This window comes from Ochotona princeps, chromosome 13 (assembly GCF_030435755.1).
Source record: "Ochotona princeps isolate mOchPri1 chromosome 13, mOchPri1.hap1, whole genome shotgun sequence".
In the NCBI taxonomy this organism is placed as follows: domain Eukaryota; kingdom Metazoa; phylum Chordata; class Mammalia; order Lagomorpha; family Ochotonidae; genus Ochotona; species Ochotona princeps.
Genome location: NC_080844.1, coordinates 37,031,407 through 37,042,622, shown reverse-complemented (window position 1 = coordinate 37,042,622; position 11,216 = coordinate 37,031,407). Strand labels below are relative to the sequence as shown.

Below are 11,216 nucleotides of genomic sequence, written 5' to 3'. Positions count from 1 at the left end.
ATTGTCAGATGGGGACTGAGCAGCATGTATTTACAGAGGACACTTAGTAAACTTCCAGGCTGTCCTAGTTGAGTTCACTTTAAGTCAGTGAATGGATCTACGCTGTCATGTTCTGCTTGCTGCTTGAGTCTATCAGCAGCTCTTCCAGCTGTTGGCACTGCCTACCTACCTCCTTCTAGGAGTTACATGACCTCTAACTGTACAAGCCACAGAGAGATGCCCGGCTGTTGCTTGAATAACATTTTATTTTGAAACTGTGGCAAAAATCTATCAGTTTGCTTGGGCCACCATAACTAAATGTCTAGATTTAACTTAAATGACAGAAACTGATTTCCTTACAGTTCTGGAAGCTGTAAGTCCAAGTTGACTGTACTAGCCTGGTTGGCTTCTGTGAAGGGTTTTCTTCCTGGGTAGACAACCACCTTTTTTAAATTTTTTTTAAATTTTATATATATATATATTTTAATTATTTTGCATTATATGACAGTTTCATAGGCTTTGGGAATCCCCCCACCCCTCACCCTCCCCTCCCCCCTGGTGGATTCCTCCACCTTGATGCAGTATTACAGTTCAAATTCAATCAAGATTCTTTCCTTGCAAACATATACCAAGCATAGAGTCCAGCTACTTATTGTCCAGATGGGTTGAACAGTTTCTTGGGGAGACCATTTCTGGTCTGAAGTTAGAGCTGGTAGAATATCATCACAGTCAATTAAGAGTCCCAATATAACATCAACAGCAATTTGCAATATTATGGAATTGACATGGTTTTGAGTAACCAGTATGTTAAAAAAAAAAAAAAAAGCAAGTCCTAACCACAACCTATGATTAGCTCATTGACATTTCAATTTTAGTTTGTATACAGGACCGGCTGCTAGACAACCACCTTTTACTTTGTCCTCAAATGTCTTTTCACGTGTGTGTGTGTGTGTGTGTGTGTGTGTGTGTGTTTGAGAGAGAGAGATGAAGAGAGAATCTTCCTCTTCTGACATAAGGACTCCACCTACTCTTTGTAACTTCACTTGATTCTAAAAGACTTCTCCCCAAATAAATCACATTGAAGGTTCCAGCTTCAATGTGTGGATTTGAGGGTTGCATTTCATTCATGGCAGTGACTGTGTCTTGGCTTTCCCTGTGCTCCCTTGACTTGTATGTGATTCTGATCCTGTTGACTTCTTTCCATTCAGGTTGACTGTCTGCATCCCCTAGTTTGTTATTAGTTTGCTATTTGGTTCTTCCCATAATTGCCAGTAGCTCATCCCACCTATCTACTTATGGAAATACATAAATGCATCCCCAGAACAGCACATGGTGATGATGCTAGAGTATTTGGGTGCTCTTTTTTTACTACCTTCTGAGACCTCCACACGGTAAGGAGAAAGCTTGAACTACAGGTCAGGAACTTACCAAATCACTCCATTGTTGCCACATTGGATAATAGAGGAGATTACCTAAGTGAGAGCAAGAGAAATAGTAGGAAAACAACAGTGAAATCAAAATAAACCAAAATCAGGGTCTGAGGAGGAGACGAGAATGGAAAAAAGGAGATCTTCTAGCTACTACAACTAAAAAGGGAAAATCTTGATTTTTTTTTCAAATCTGTTTTAACCTACAGGTAAAATTATAAATGAGCAGAATAGAAGTAAAAAGGCTAAGGTTGGGTAATAGATTACCACAGGCAGAATGGTTTGTGGTACTAAACACAGGCACATAGAGAAAAAGTTACACACTGGAAATAAATTACTTTTGATTTCATGACTCTCAGCTAGCACCATGCACATGCTATAGTAAGTCCACAAAACCTACATCTTGGACCTGGCACAATAGCCTGGTGGCTAAAGTCTTTGACTTGTATGTGCTGGGATCCCATATGGGCACCGGTTCGTATCCTGGGTGCTCCACTTCCCACCCAGCCCCCTGCTTGTGGCCTGGGAGAGCAGTTGAGGATGGCCCAAAACGATTGGACCCTGCTCCTGCGTGGGAGACCCAAAAGAATGCCCTGGCTCCTGACTTCAGCTCAGCTCAGCTATGCTGTTGCGGCAACTTGGGGAGTGAACCAGCAGACAGAGGATCTTCCTCTCTGTCTCTCCTCTCTTTGTATCTGCCTTTCCAATAAAAATAAATATTTAAAACAAACAAAAAGCCTTTCCTACATCTTAAACATTCACTCTGCACTAGTCAGACCCATGTTGCTTTATTTCTTTTCTTTCAAGCAACCACTTGAAAGAAAAGAAAAAGTTTACAGTAATTTCTATTGCACTCATTTGTTTCAAATTCATACTTTTTTAAAACTAACTTCTTCATGCATCAGGCTATGCAAATGAAAATGCGTGTGTTTTGCACAAATGGAGACAGCATGGCTGAGAAGTCAGTGCTGGCGTACAGCCGATTTCAGTGAGTAGGCTCAGTCCTGTGACAGCCTAGAAAAAGAAGCAGATTTGGTGCTGGGAAATCCAAAACTCTTGTGTTCATAAAGCAAGGTGCCTTACACGAGGGCTTACAACTTGGAACAGATGGTGGAGTATTTCACCGGGTCGGGTGCAGCTCCAGACCACAATCATTCTCTTGTCTGAGCTGGAGCGGTGAAGGGCCGGACGCGACTCTAATGGCTAACTAATGAGCATGATTAAAACCCAGTAATTACTCATCCTGGGAGAAAATGTTCAATCCTGCTGCATACATTCTGCTTTATTACCTGGAAACTTCTTGCTGATGAGAACAGGAGATGGACGGACTTCCATTACATGGGAAGTGTGTGATTGGCCGGACACGGAAGGGACCTTCAACATTGTCCTTACTGGGGACTGGCACTGTTCTCCAGTAAGGAGGCGGGTACGTTCAAGGGTGTGCGAAGGAGTGCCTAGTTTTATGTCGATCCAACTTCAGCCTCTGATGTTCAAGAGAAACAGTTATTGAGCCTAAACAGAAATGTGTTGTTTTCTGCGTAGATTTGATTAACACCGGGCTGTCGAGTCTTTACGGTCAGGGCAGATTATATTACAGTCATGACAAGTAGCTAATGAGTTTACATTGACATATAATGCTAAAGATTTTCCTGTCAGGATTAATATACAAAATGGGCAGGACACCCTGTCTGATGTACGGCTCTGGTCCTTGCCCCGTTGTGACGGGTGGCTGGTGTTTAATGTCCCATGATCAGAGTGAAGTGACAGTAAGGGCTGGACACCAGGATTTGAGGTTGCTTGGAGAACTTTGTAAACAAGCACCAATGCTGGTCTTATCCATGTCTGGCTTGGCATCTGATATCTTGCTTTCCTTCCTTCCGACATCCAAGGTAAGCACCCCGGAGGGTCCTTCAAGGGCCCCAGCCATCTTTGGAAGTGGCCATTCTTGCCTTGCTCTTGTCTATGTATGTTCTTATCCCTCCTTTGTTTCTTTACTGTGTCTACTCTCCAAGGCCCTGATGCTTTCTCTTGCTTTAACCTTGGGTACCTGCTGTCACCCGCACCAAACATGAAGTATACCCTACACTTCTCACCTCTTCCAGAATCCTGGCTCCACCTTCACCATGACCTCAACTGCCTCTTAGCCTCACCTCAGCTCTAGACACAGCCTCATTGTGTAAATAAGAGCCTCATTCATGGCTACCTTTTCTTTTCTTTTCTTTTCTTTTCTTTTCTTTTCTTTTCTTTTCTTTTCTTTTCTTTTTTTTAAAGATTTCTTCATTTTATTACAGCCAGATATACACAGAGGAGGAGAGACAGAGAGGAGGATCTTCCGTCCGATGATTCACTCCCCAAGTGAGCCGCAACGGGCCGATGCTGTGCCGATCCGAAGCCGGGAACCTGGAACCTCCTCCAGGTCTCCCACGCGGGTGCAGTGTCCCAATGCATTGGGCCTTCCTCAACTGCTTTCCCAGGCCACAAGCAGGGAGCTGGATGGGAAGTGGAGCTGCGGGGATTAGAACATGTGCCCATATGGGATCCCGGGGCGTTCAAGGCGAGGACTTTAGCCGCTAGGCCACGCCGCCGGGCCCCATGGCTACCTTTTCTTTCTTTTTTTTTTGTTATTTTCCACAAAATTTAATTTCATAGTTGAAAATAAACATGCCAATTTGATGCTGTTAGTATCTCTTTTATGTGCTTAGAAAATAGCTTTAAAAACATGCAATTATAAATATATACATCTTCAGTACTGCATTTTGGACAGTAAAACTTAGTGTGTCAAGCCATGTAAGAAATAATGGCCTGGATTAGTGGAAAAATATGGAATGCTTCATGAATTTGCGTGTCATCCTTGCGCAGGGGCCATGCTAATCTACTCTGTATTGTTCCAATTTTAGTGTATGTGCTGCTGAAGTGAGCACATGGCTACCTTTTCATGCTGGCAGTGGCTCCTAAGTACCCACATTGATTGTAAGTAACAAAACATTGTTGGAATCAGAACCACCTGGTGGAAATGCCAAACATGTACGCGCCGAGTAGTTGGACCTGTCGAGTTCCGTGAATCTGTACAGTCTGCCTATTGCAGGAAACTTAAAGCTTTACAGTATGTGACTCAACTCTTTTTCTGTACAATATGAACATAATCAGCATAATGTGATCATCTTCTAATTCATCTGATTTTAAAACGATTTTAAGATGTTTTTATTTGAAAAGGTGGAGGGAAGGAGGAGGAGGAGGAGGAGGAGGAGGAGGAGGAGAGAGAGAGAGAGAGAGAGAGAGAGAGAGAGAGAGAGAGAGAGATCTGTCTACCAGCTAACTAGTTAACTCCTCAAATGCCTGCAATAGCCAGGGCTGGGCCAGATGGAAGCCAGGGACAAAACTCTTTCTGGATCTCCCACATGGGTACAAGAGACTTCACTTGAGCCATCTCCTGTTTCCTCCCAAGGTGTGCATTACTGGAAAGCTGTGATTGGAAAACAAAACAAACAAGCAAAAACTGGGCTCATTTTTTGGTATCACATTCCTGACTCCAGTTGATTAAGTGGTTCTAGGCTATATAAAGCATCATAGAGGTTCTGACATTCTTAGCACAGCAGATTCCACATGCTTGACCAAAAGGTGACCACAGTCTTTAACATCAAGGATCAAGAATGTCTCCTACCAGGTCATCTCAGTGGCTCCCCATTCCTTGATAGCATGGTTTACCATCACAGATTTGCTGACAGGATATTGACAGTCACCTGGCATCTACTCTTTTTTCTTCTTATTGCAAAGTCAGATATACAGAGAGGAGGAGAGACAGAAAGGAAGATCTTTCATCCAAGGATTCACTCCCCAAGTGATCACAATGACCAGAGCTGCGCCAATCCAAAGCCAGGAGCCTGGAACTTCTTCCCACTCAGGTGCAGGGTCCCAAGGCTTTGGGTCATCTTTGGCTGCTTTCCCAGGCTACAAAGAAGCTCCCATCCGCAGGGAGCTGGATGGGAAGCGGGGCTGCCAGGATTAGGACTGGCACCCATATGGGATCCTGGTTCATTCAAGGCGAGGACTTTAGCTGCTAGGCTATTGTGCTAGGCCCTGGCATCTACCCTTTGAGAACAGACACTCCCAGTAGTGTAAACACCTGGTTTTCCCCACAACTCACTCTAAGCCTGTATAACTCATAATTGTTGGTTGTCCCTGGCTATCTAGTCCAAATTCCACTTATTAGGGATGATTTAAAAATGTATTACTAAGTGGGAACCATTTCAAGAGGCTAACCAGGAGAGACTATGGTGTGAAAAAAGGTAGAGGAGTGTGAGGAATGGGCTGAGAAACTAGTTACTACTGATTCCACACAAGCATTTATTACTGAATTACTTATAATATTTGATTTTTTATTGCTTAAGAAGCAGACACATATGGGGCCAGGGTGGCCCACTAAATTGCTAGGACCACGCCAGGCCAAAGATGAGAGCTCAGAACCAAACCTAGGCTTCCCACATGGGTAGCAAGGACCCCCTCCGACCTTCCAGAATATACATTGGCAGGCAACTGAAACTGAGAGAGAAGCTGGAACTCAAACCCCAGATCTGTGATATTGGTCACAGGTGTCCTAGTTGCTGGGCTAAATGCCCACCCAAAGTGGTGGACTGAAAATCTCAGGAGTCTTTGACACCACCACAAGTTCATGAAGTTTGCTGTGTACTCCAGAAATGGAAGCTGGGGTAAGAAGAGAACAGCACTATAAATTGCATGAGTGATGGCAGTTTAAGGTAGTGCTTGCCCCCAGTCCTAATACTACCATAAATCAGGCATGGGGAAGGTGTGCTAACCTGCATGAGGGACGGATAGTAACTTGGCTTTTATAGGCTATGATGCTGTTGCTCCTCACAGCAACCCTGTGCTGTGACTATAGCCACTGCCATTTCCTACTTGAGGACATTCAGATTCAAAGTTGCCTGTGCAGATTGTCCGTGTAGCATCAGAAGAATCAGGATTCAAACTCAGGTCCACCACTGCAAAACACCATACCATGAGTCACTGAAATGTTAATTTCATCTAAAACAGTGGAAGTTTTTCAACTGAAATACTGGCCTCAGTGTTAACTCTTAGTTCCATATCTTTCCTCCCTGAGGTCAAGGCAGTGATTGTTAGGCCACAGTCTCCTGATGAATGGCCAATGTAAGACTGTTGAGTTGAATCAGACAAGTGGACTGGCAGTATTTGTCATTACATTGAATAGTTGTCAAAGATCAGGGTTTTAGACGTATATAAGGGTCTTAGAAATATATAAGGTCTCTCTCTCTCTATATATATATATGTATATATAAATACATAATGTATATGTGTCAGTGATTCTATATAGGAAAACTATATGTGTGTGTTTATGTATGTGTATATATGTGTATATATATATACACACACATATATATACACACACACACACATATATATATATATACATATAGTCCTGTAACTATATAATCACATGTATGTTCATTCAAAGATTTTCTGAAAGTTGAGGGGAACATATGTGATCCATTTTCTTCCATGATTTTGTTCTTGAATTTTCCTTCAAAAACTTCCTCCAGCTCGAAGCCTTCTGGACTTTTTTTTTGTAATTGAAACATGCTCCCTTCCCTCTATGTCATGGTCATTTCTGGGCCTGTCATCATGTTCTGCCATTGCAATCACGTGGGTCTGTGTCTGTACACCCTGTCCAGATTTGTATGTGCCTAAAGGGAAAGAAGTAAATTTCATCCATTTGTGTTCAAAACCAATGTTTAGTCAGTGACAGTTAAATTCTCAAATGAGGAATAAACCATATTGCTAAAATCCATTCTTTGCTCAAGGCCTCCTAATTAATATGAACCACAAAATCATGATCTTCCTGATGCTCTGATGTTAAATGCTCACCAATATGCCATACAAGGGATTGATTGAGAGCCAGTGTTGGCAGAAATGCAGATGGATGAATCAGCAGCTCAGTCTCAAGCAGCTAAGTCCCATCCAGCTCAGACCCAAAAGTGCAGATCTGGGCTGCTGGGAAATGGAATTCTCCCCACCACAAGAGACCTATTTGTGTCCAGTTAAACCCATCAGTAGGCATCTTTTCTCTTATTTCATGCCAAATCAATGAGACTGCGCATGTCCTTCCACATAAAGGATATGGCCTGCTGCAGGATTCTGCCCTGTCTTCTCTGAACTACTCCCAACTGTTTCCATAAATTTCCCACTTTCTTGAGATTGCGCCATGACCTGCAAGGGCTTCCAGGTCGATGTCAAAGACTTGTCCCAGTGTGTGTGTTGCTGCCATGGTCCTGGAACACCATCAGGCTTCCAGGAAGGCTCATAAAGGGGCCAGTTGTAACATTCGCACTTGCGGAACACATTCTTTGTGCCTCAATTAGTTTTGGCTGAGAACTAATGGGATGGTTGGCCAAGAACAATGAGACAGACACATTTCCTGAGTCCAGCCCATGTGACCAGGGCACTGCAGGGAACTCAGTGGGGGACCTCCCTTGAAGACCTTCACAAGGTGGCTCTCCATGCCCCCTTAGCATTCCTGGCATTTGTTTCCTTTGAAGTCACTACATCTGGATATTTTGTGTTGGTCCATTTGTTCCTTTGGGACAGTTTCTCCCTGGCTTCAAAACTCTCATTTGAGCCAAGTTTCTTTCAAGAGAAAGAAATGTCTGTCCTCCATCAAGCAGAGTTGCTGAAAGTTCTTGTGTAGCCAGTTGACTCTCCCTTTTATGAGGGCAGAAAAGCATATCAAATCATGAAGATTCTTTAGGCTTGGAGTGTTTGGGAAAATGCTTGTTGTGGGTCTAACTTGGGAAAGAGCCTTTCAGTGCTTAGTCATTTGACTTGAAGTGATTAAATACTTACCCCATGTTTGGCATGGCATTAGAAAAGAGAAATGAAGCTGCTAACACTTGGGGAACTTCTAGATAAGCTACAAATGCAAAAATCTTCACCCCCTCAAAAAAAGTCCTGGCAGTAAAAGATACTTACATATAGGTTATTTATATGGAAACCTGGGCTCCCAAGTCAAGGAACAGGATTCTGAGTGTACCAGAGCTTGCATGTATGTAGACACGTGTATGTAAGATATTTAATTGCAAAGAAACAGGTACACACATACATGCATGCATCAGCACACACATATATGCAAATGCATACATACTTATATGTCTTTTTTCTGGAGAGAGGAATCCATAGTTTACTGAAACATTCAAAGTGTCCCCAGTGCACAGTCTACTGTGTTGGAAGTAATTCTCTGCTTGCATACTGGGGCTCCACTCCCGAGTCTGCTTCCACAGGCTAAGGCATGCCAAAGTGAGCAGGTCCATCTTGTCTGTCTTCTGTCCTTTTACCTACCACCTCAGCTTCAGATGGAACATTATGGAGTATCCGACTGTACTCGGTCAAGTTTCATCAATTTAGGTATTAAAGGGTATGATTTTAAAATAGAGAGGTGAATTGCTAGCGTGGACATTGTGGTGTAGTGAGTAGAGCTGCCCCATGAAGCATTGCATTTGCCTGTGAGTACCAGTTTATATTCTGGATACTCCACTTCCAATCCAGTTCTCTGCTAATGGTCTGGGAACACAGTAGAAGATAGCCCAAGTATTTACACCCCTACCGTCCTTGGTGGTGGTGGTGGGGGGAGTTCCTAAAGAAGCTCCTGGTTCATGACTTTGATTGGATCAACTCTGAAATTTGCAGCCATTTCAGAGGTAAACCAGTGGATGGAAGATCTTTTTGACTCTGTCCTTTCTCAGTTACCCTGACCTTCAATAAATTAAAAAATCTTAAAAAGAGAGAAATTATCTTTCTGTGGGTAGGAGTTTTGGTTAATATTTCTCTCTCCAAATGAGCTTCAGTGTGAGCTCTTTGCATGTTTGGCCAGGCTAGGAAACTACCATTTTGCTCCATATGAAATGCATTCTCTGAGTTAACATGATGGCATTCAATGATAATAAGACTTGTATTAATGAAATCCTTTCCTTAGGGAAAATCCAAGTTCCCAGAAAGAGGGAGAGAGCTCTGCCTAAAAATTTGTTAGCATCCAAAACAGTGCTGGCCTGAAGAGAGCCAACATTCCTTCTAATCATCATGACCATGGTGACTATTAAGTACTGATGTCCCAGCCTCCACTGGTGACAGGACATGTAGTAACTTTAGAGACATCCTTGCTGGCTAGAGATGCTGCTTCACATAAACCACAGTGTCAAGAACATTTCCTGGAGTTACACAACCTGGCAGCCCAGATGTGGCTCTGGGAATGTTCTTTGCATCAGTTGGCTGTACTGGCATACTAGGTCTGTGCTCTTTACCCTAGGACTACTCAGAACAGATGGGATTATCTTTGTGAGGGAACTTGTCCCAGTGCTGGAAACTTCAGCTCAGAGCCTAGCAATGTGGAGAAGAGAGAGAACAAGGCAAAACGAAGATGGATCTGAGTGAACATGTTCTAGCAGTAGAGAAAACATAGAGGATGTCCATACTCTGAGTGAGCCAGAGTTTGCCAGATAAGCTTCTAATTGGTGGGAATCCACTCTCGGTTCCCTTGTTTGTATCCCATCTAGGTCTGTGGCTGGTTAGGTTGGTAGTTAGTACACTGCCAATAAAACAAAACATCAGATGTAACCTCCCCTCAGGCACACCTGTTGTCATCATCCTTTACCCTGAGTAGGGACAGCATTCCTTGCCATTACCAGAAAGACTTTCCCTTTTGAACACACCAACACAGATGACTCTCAGAAGTTCTTTGAAAAGAATGTAGAGTTACATCAAATAGCATAGGAACTAAAATTGAAAAGGAAATCTAAAATCCATTCACTCCCAAGACTCAGCAATGTTTGTATTTCTTCATTCTAATGGTAATTGTTTTTACTGCTCTTAAAATTATGATCGGTTGGCTCATCCAGTGCATGCATTGTCATTTAATCTTCCAAACTGTCCTGTCAGAGGGACACAACTCTACATATATAAAGATTTTGTATGTAAAGAAGTGTCAGGTAAAACCCCCAAATTCACATAGTTTTTAAGTAGAAGGGAACAAATTTTATTCCAGGTCTTCGTAACTTTAGAGTCCAAATCAAAGTGCCTGTTCTCTCTTAGGCTCCTTATCTGCTCACCTCCAGCGGCAGAACTTTCTCTTCCAGTGGTGCCAGGGGCAAGTTCTTTTTCACTCAGATTTATCACTCACAGACTCATTCTTCCATTCAACAAGAACATATTGGGTGCTTTGCCTCAAACATTGGCTTCTATGATTCCATGTGCACAGGTCTTCTAGAACATATGCCTGGGTCCTAAGGCAACTGTATTTTATTCCGATTTCCAGAGATAGCATACAACAATCTAAATGTCCCCAGTGACTTAGCAACATTCAGTTCTCATCACTTTTCTCTTCCTGGTTTCCACCTTCCATCTTCTTGAGAATCAAACCAACAACCAGAAGATCAGTTCATAATCTGACCTAATGCCCGCTAGCACAAGAGCTTCCCCTTCCTTGAGAAATCGCTAATGACAGTGATCACTGGTGCAATTACTTCCAAATCCTCTCCTGGTTTGATAACCAATGGTAGCAAATAAATTGTGATCAATTGAGAGTTTACTATATTCTACCTACTACTTATAGTGCTTCAAAAGAAGGAACTCATTTCATCTCCACATGACTTTCACAGAGTACCTGCAAGGATGGTTACCAATTCATGAATGAGGTAACTGGCAGTTGGACAGATAGGAATTTTTGCAGCCGTTCAGGTCACTGAACCCATGCCATCTTGCTACAGAGACCATTCTTGGCCTCTTACAATG

General features: G+C 42.8%; 1 non-coding gene across 1 annotated transcript; it reads right to left on the bottom strand.

Annotated features, from left to right (window-relative positions):
* Window positions 1-4,220: 4,220 nt before the first annotated feature.
* LOC118758931 (U6 spliceosomal RNA) lies at window positions 4,221-4,327 on the bottom strand. Its single transcript, XR_004995880.2, has one exon. It is a non-coding gene; the product is annotated as a U6 spliceosomal RNA (small nuclear RNA).
* Between the last annotated feature and the right edge of the window lie 6,889 nt (window positions 4,328-11,216).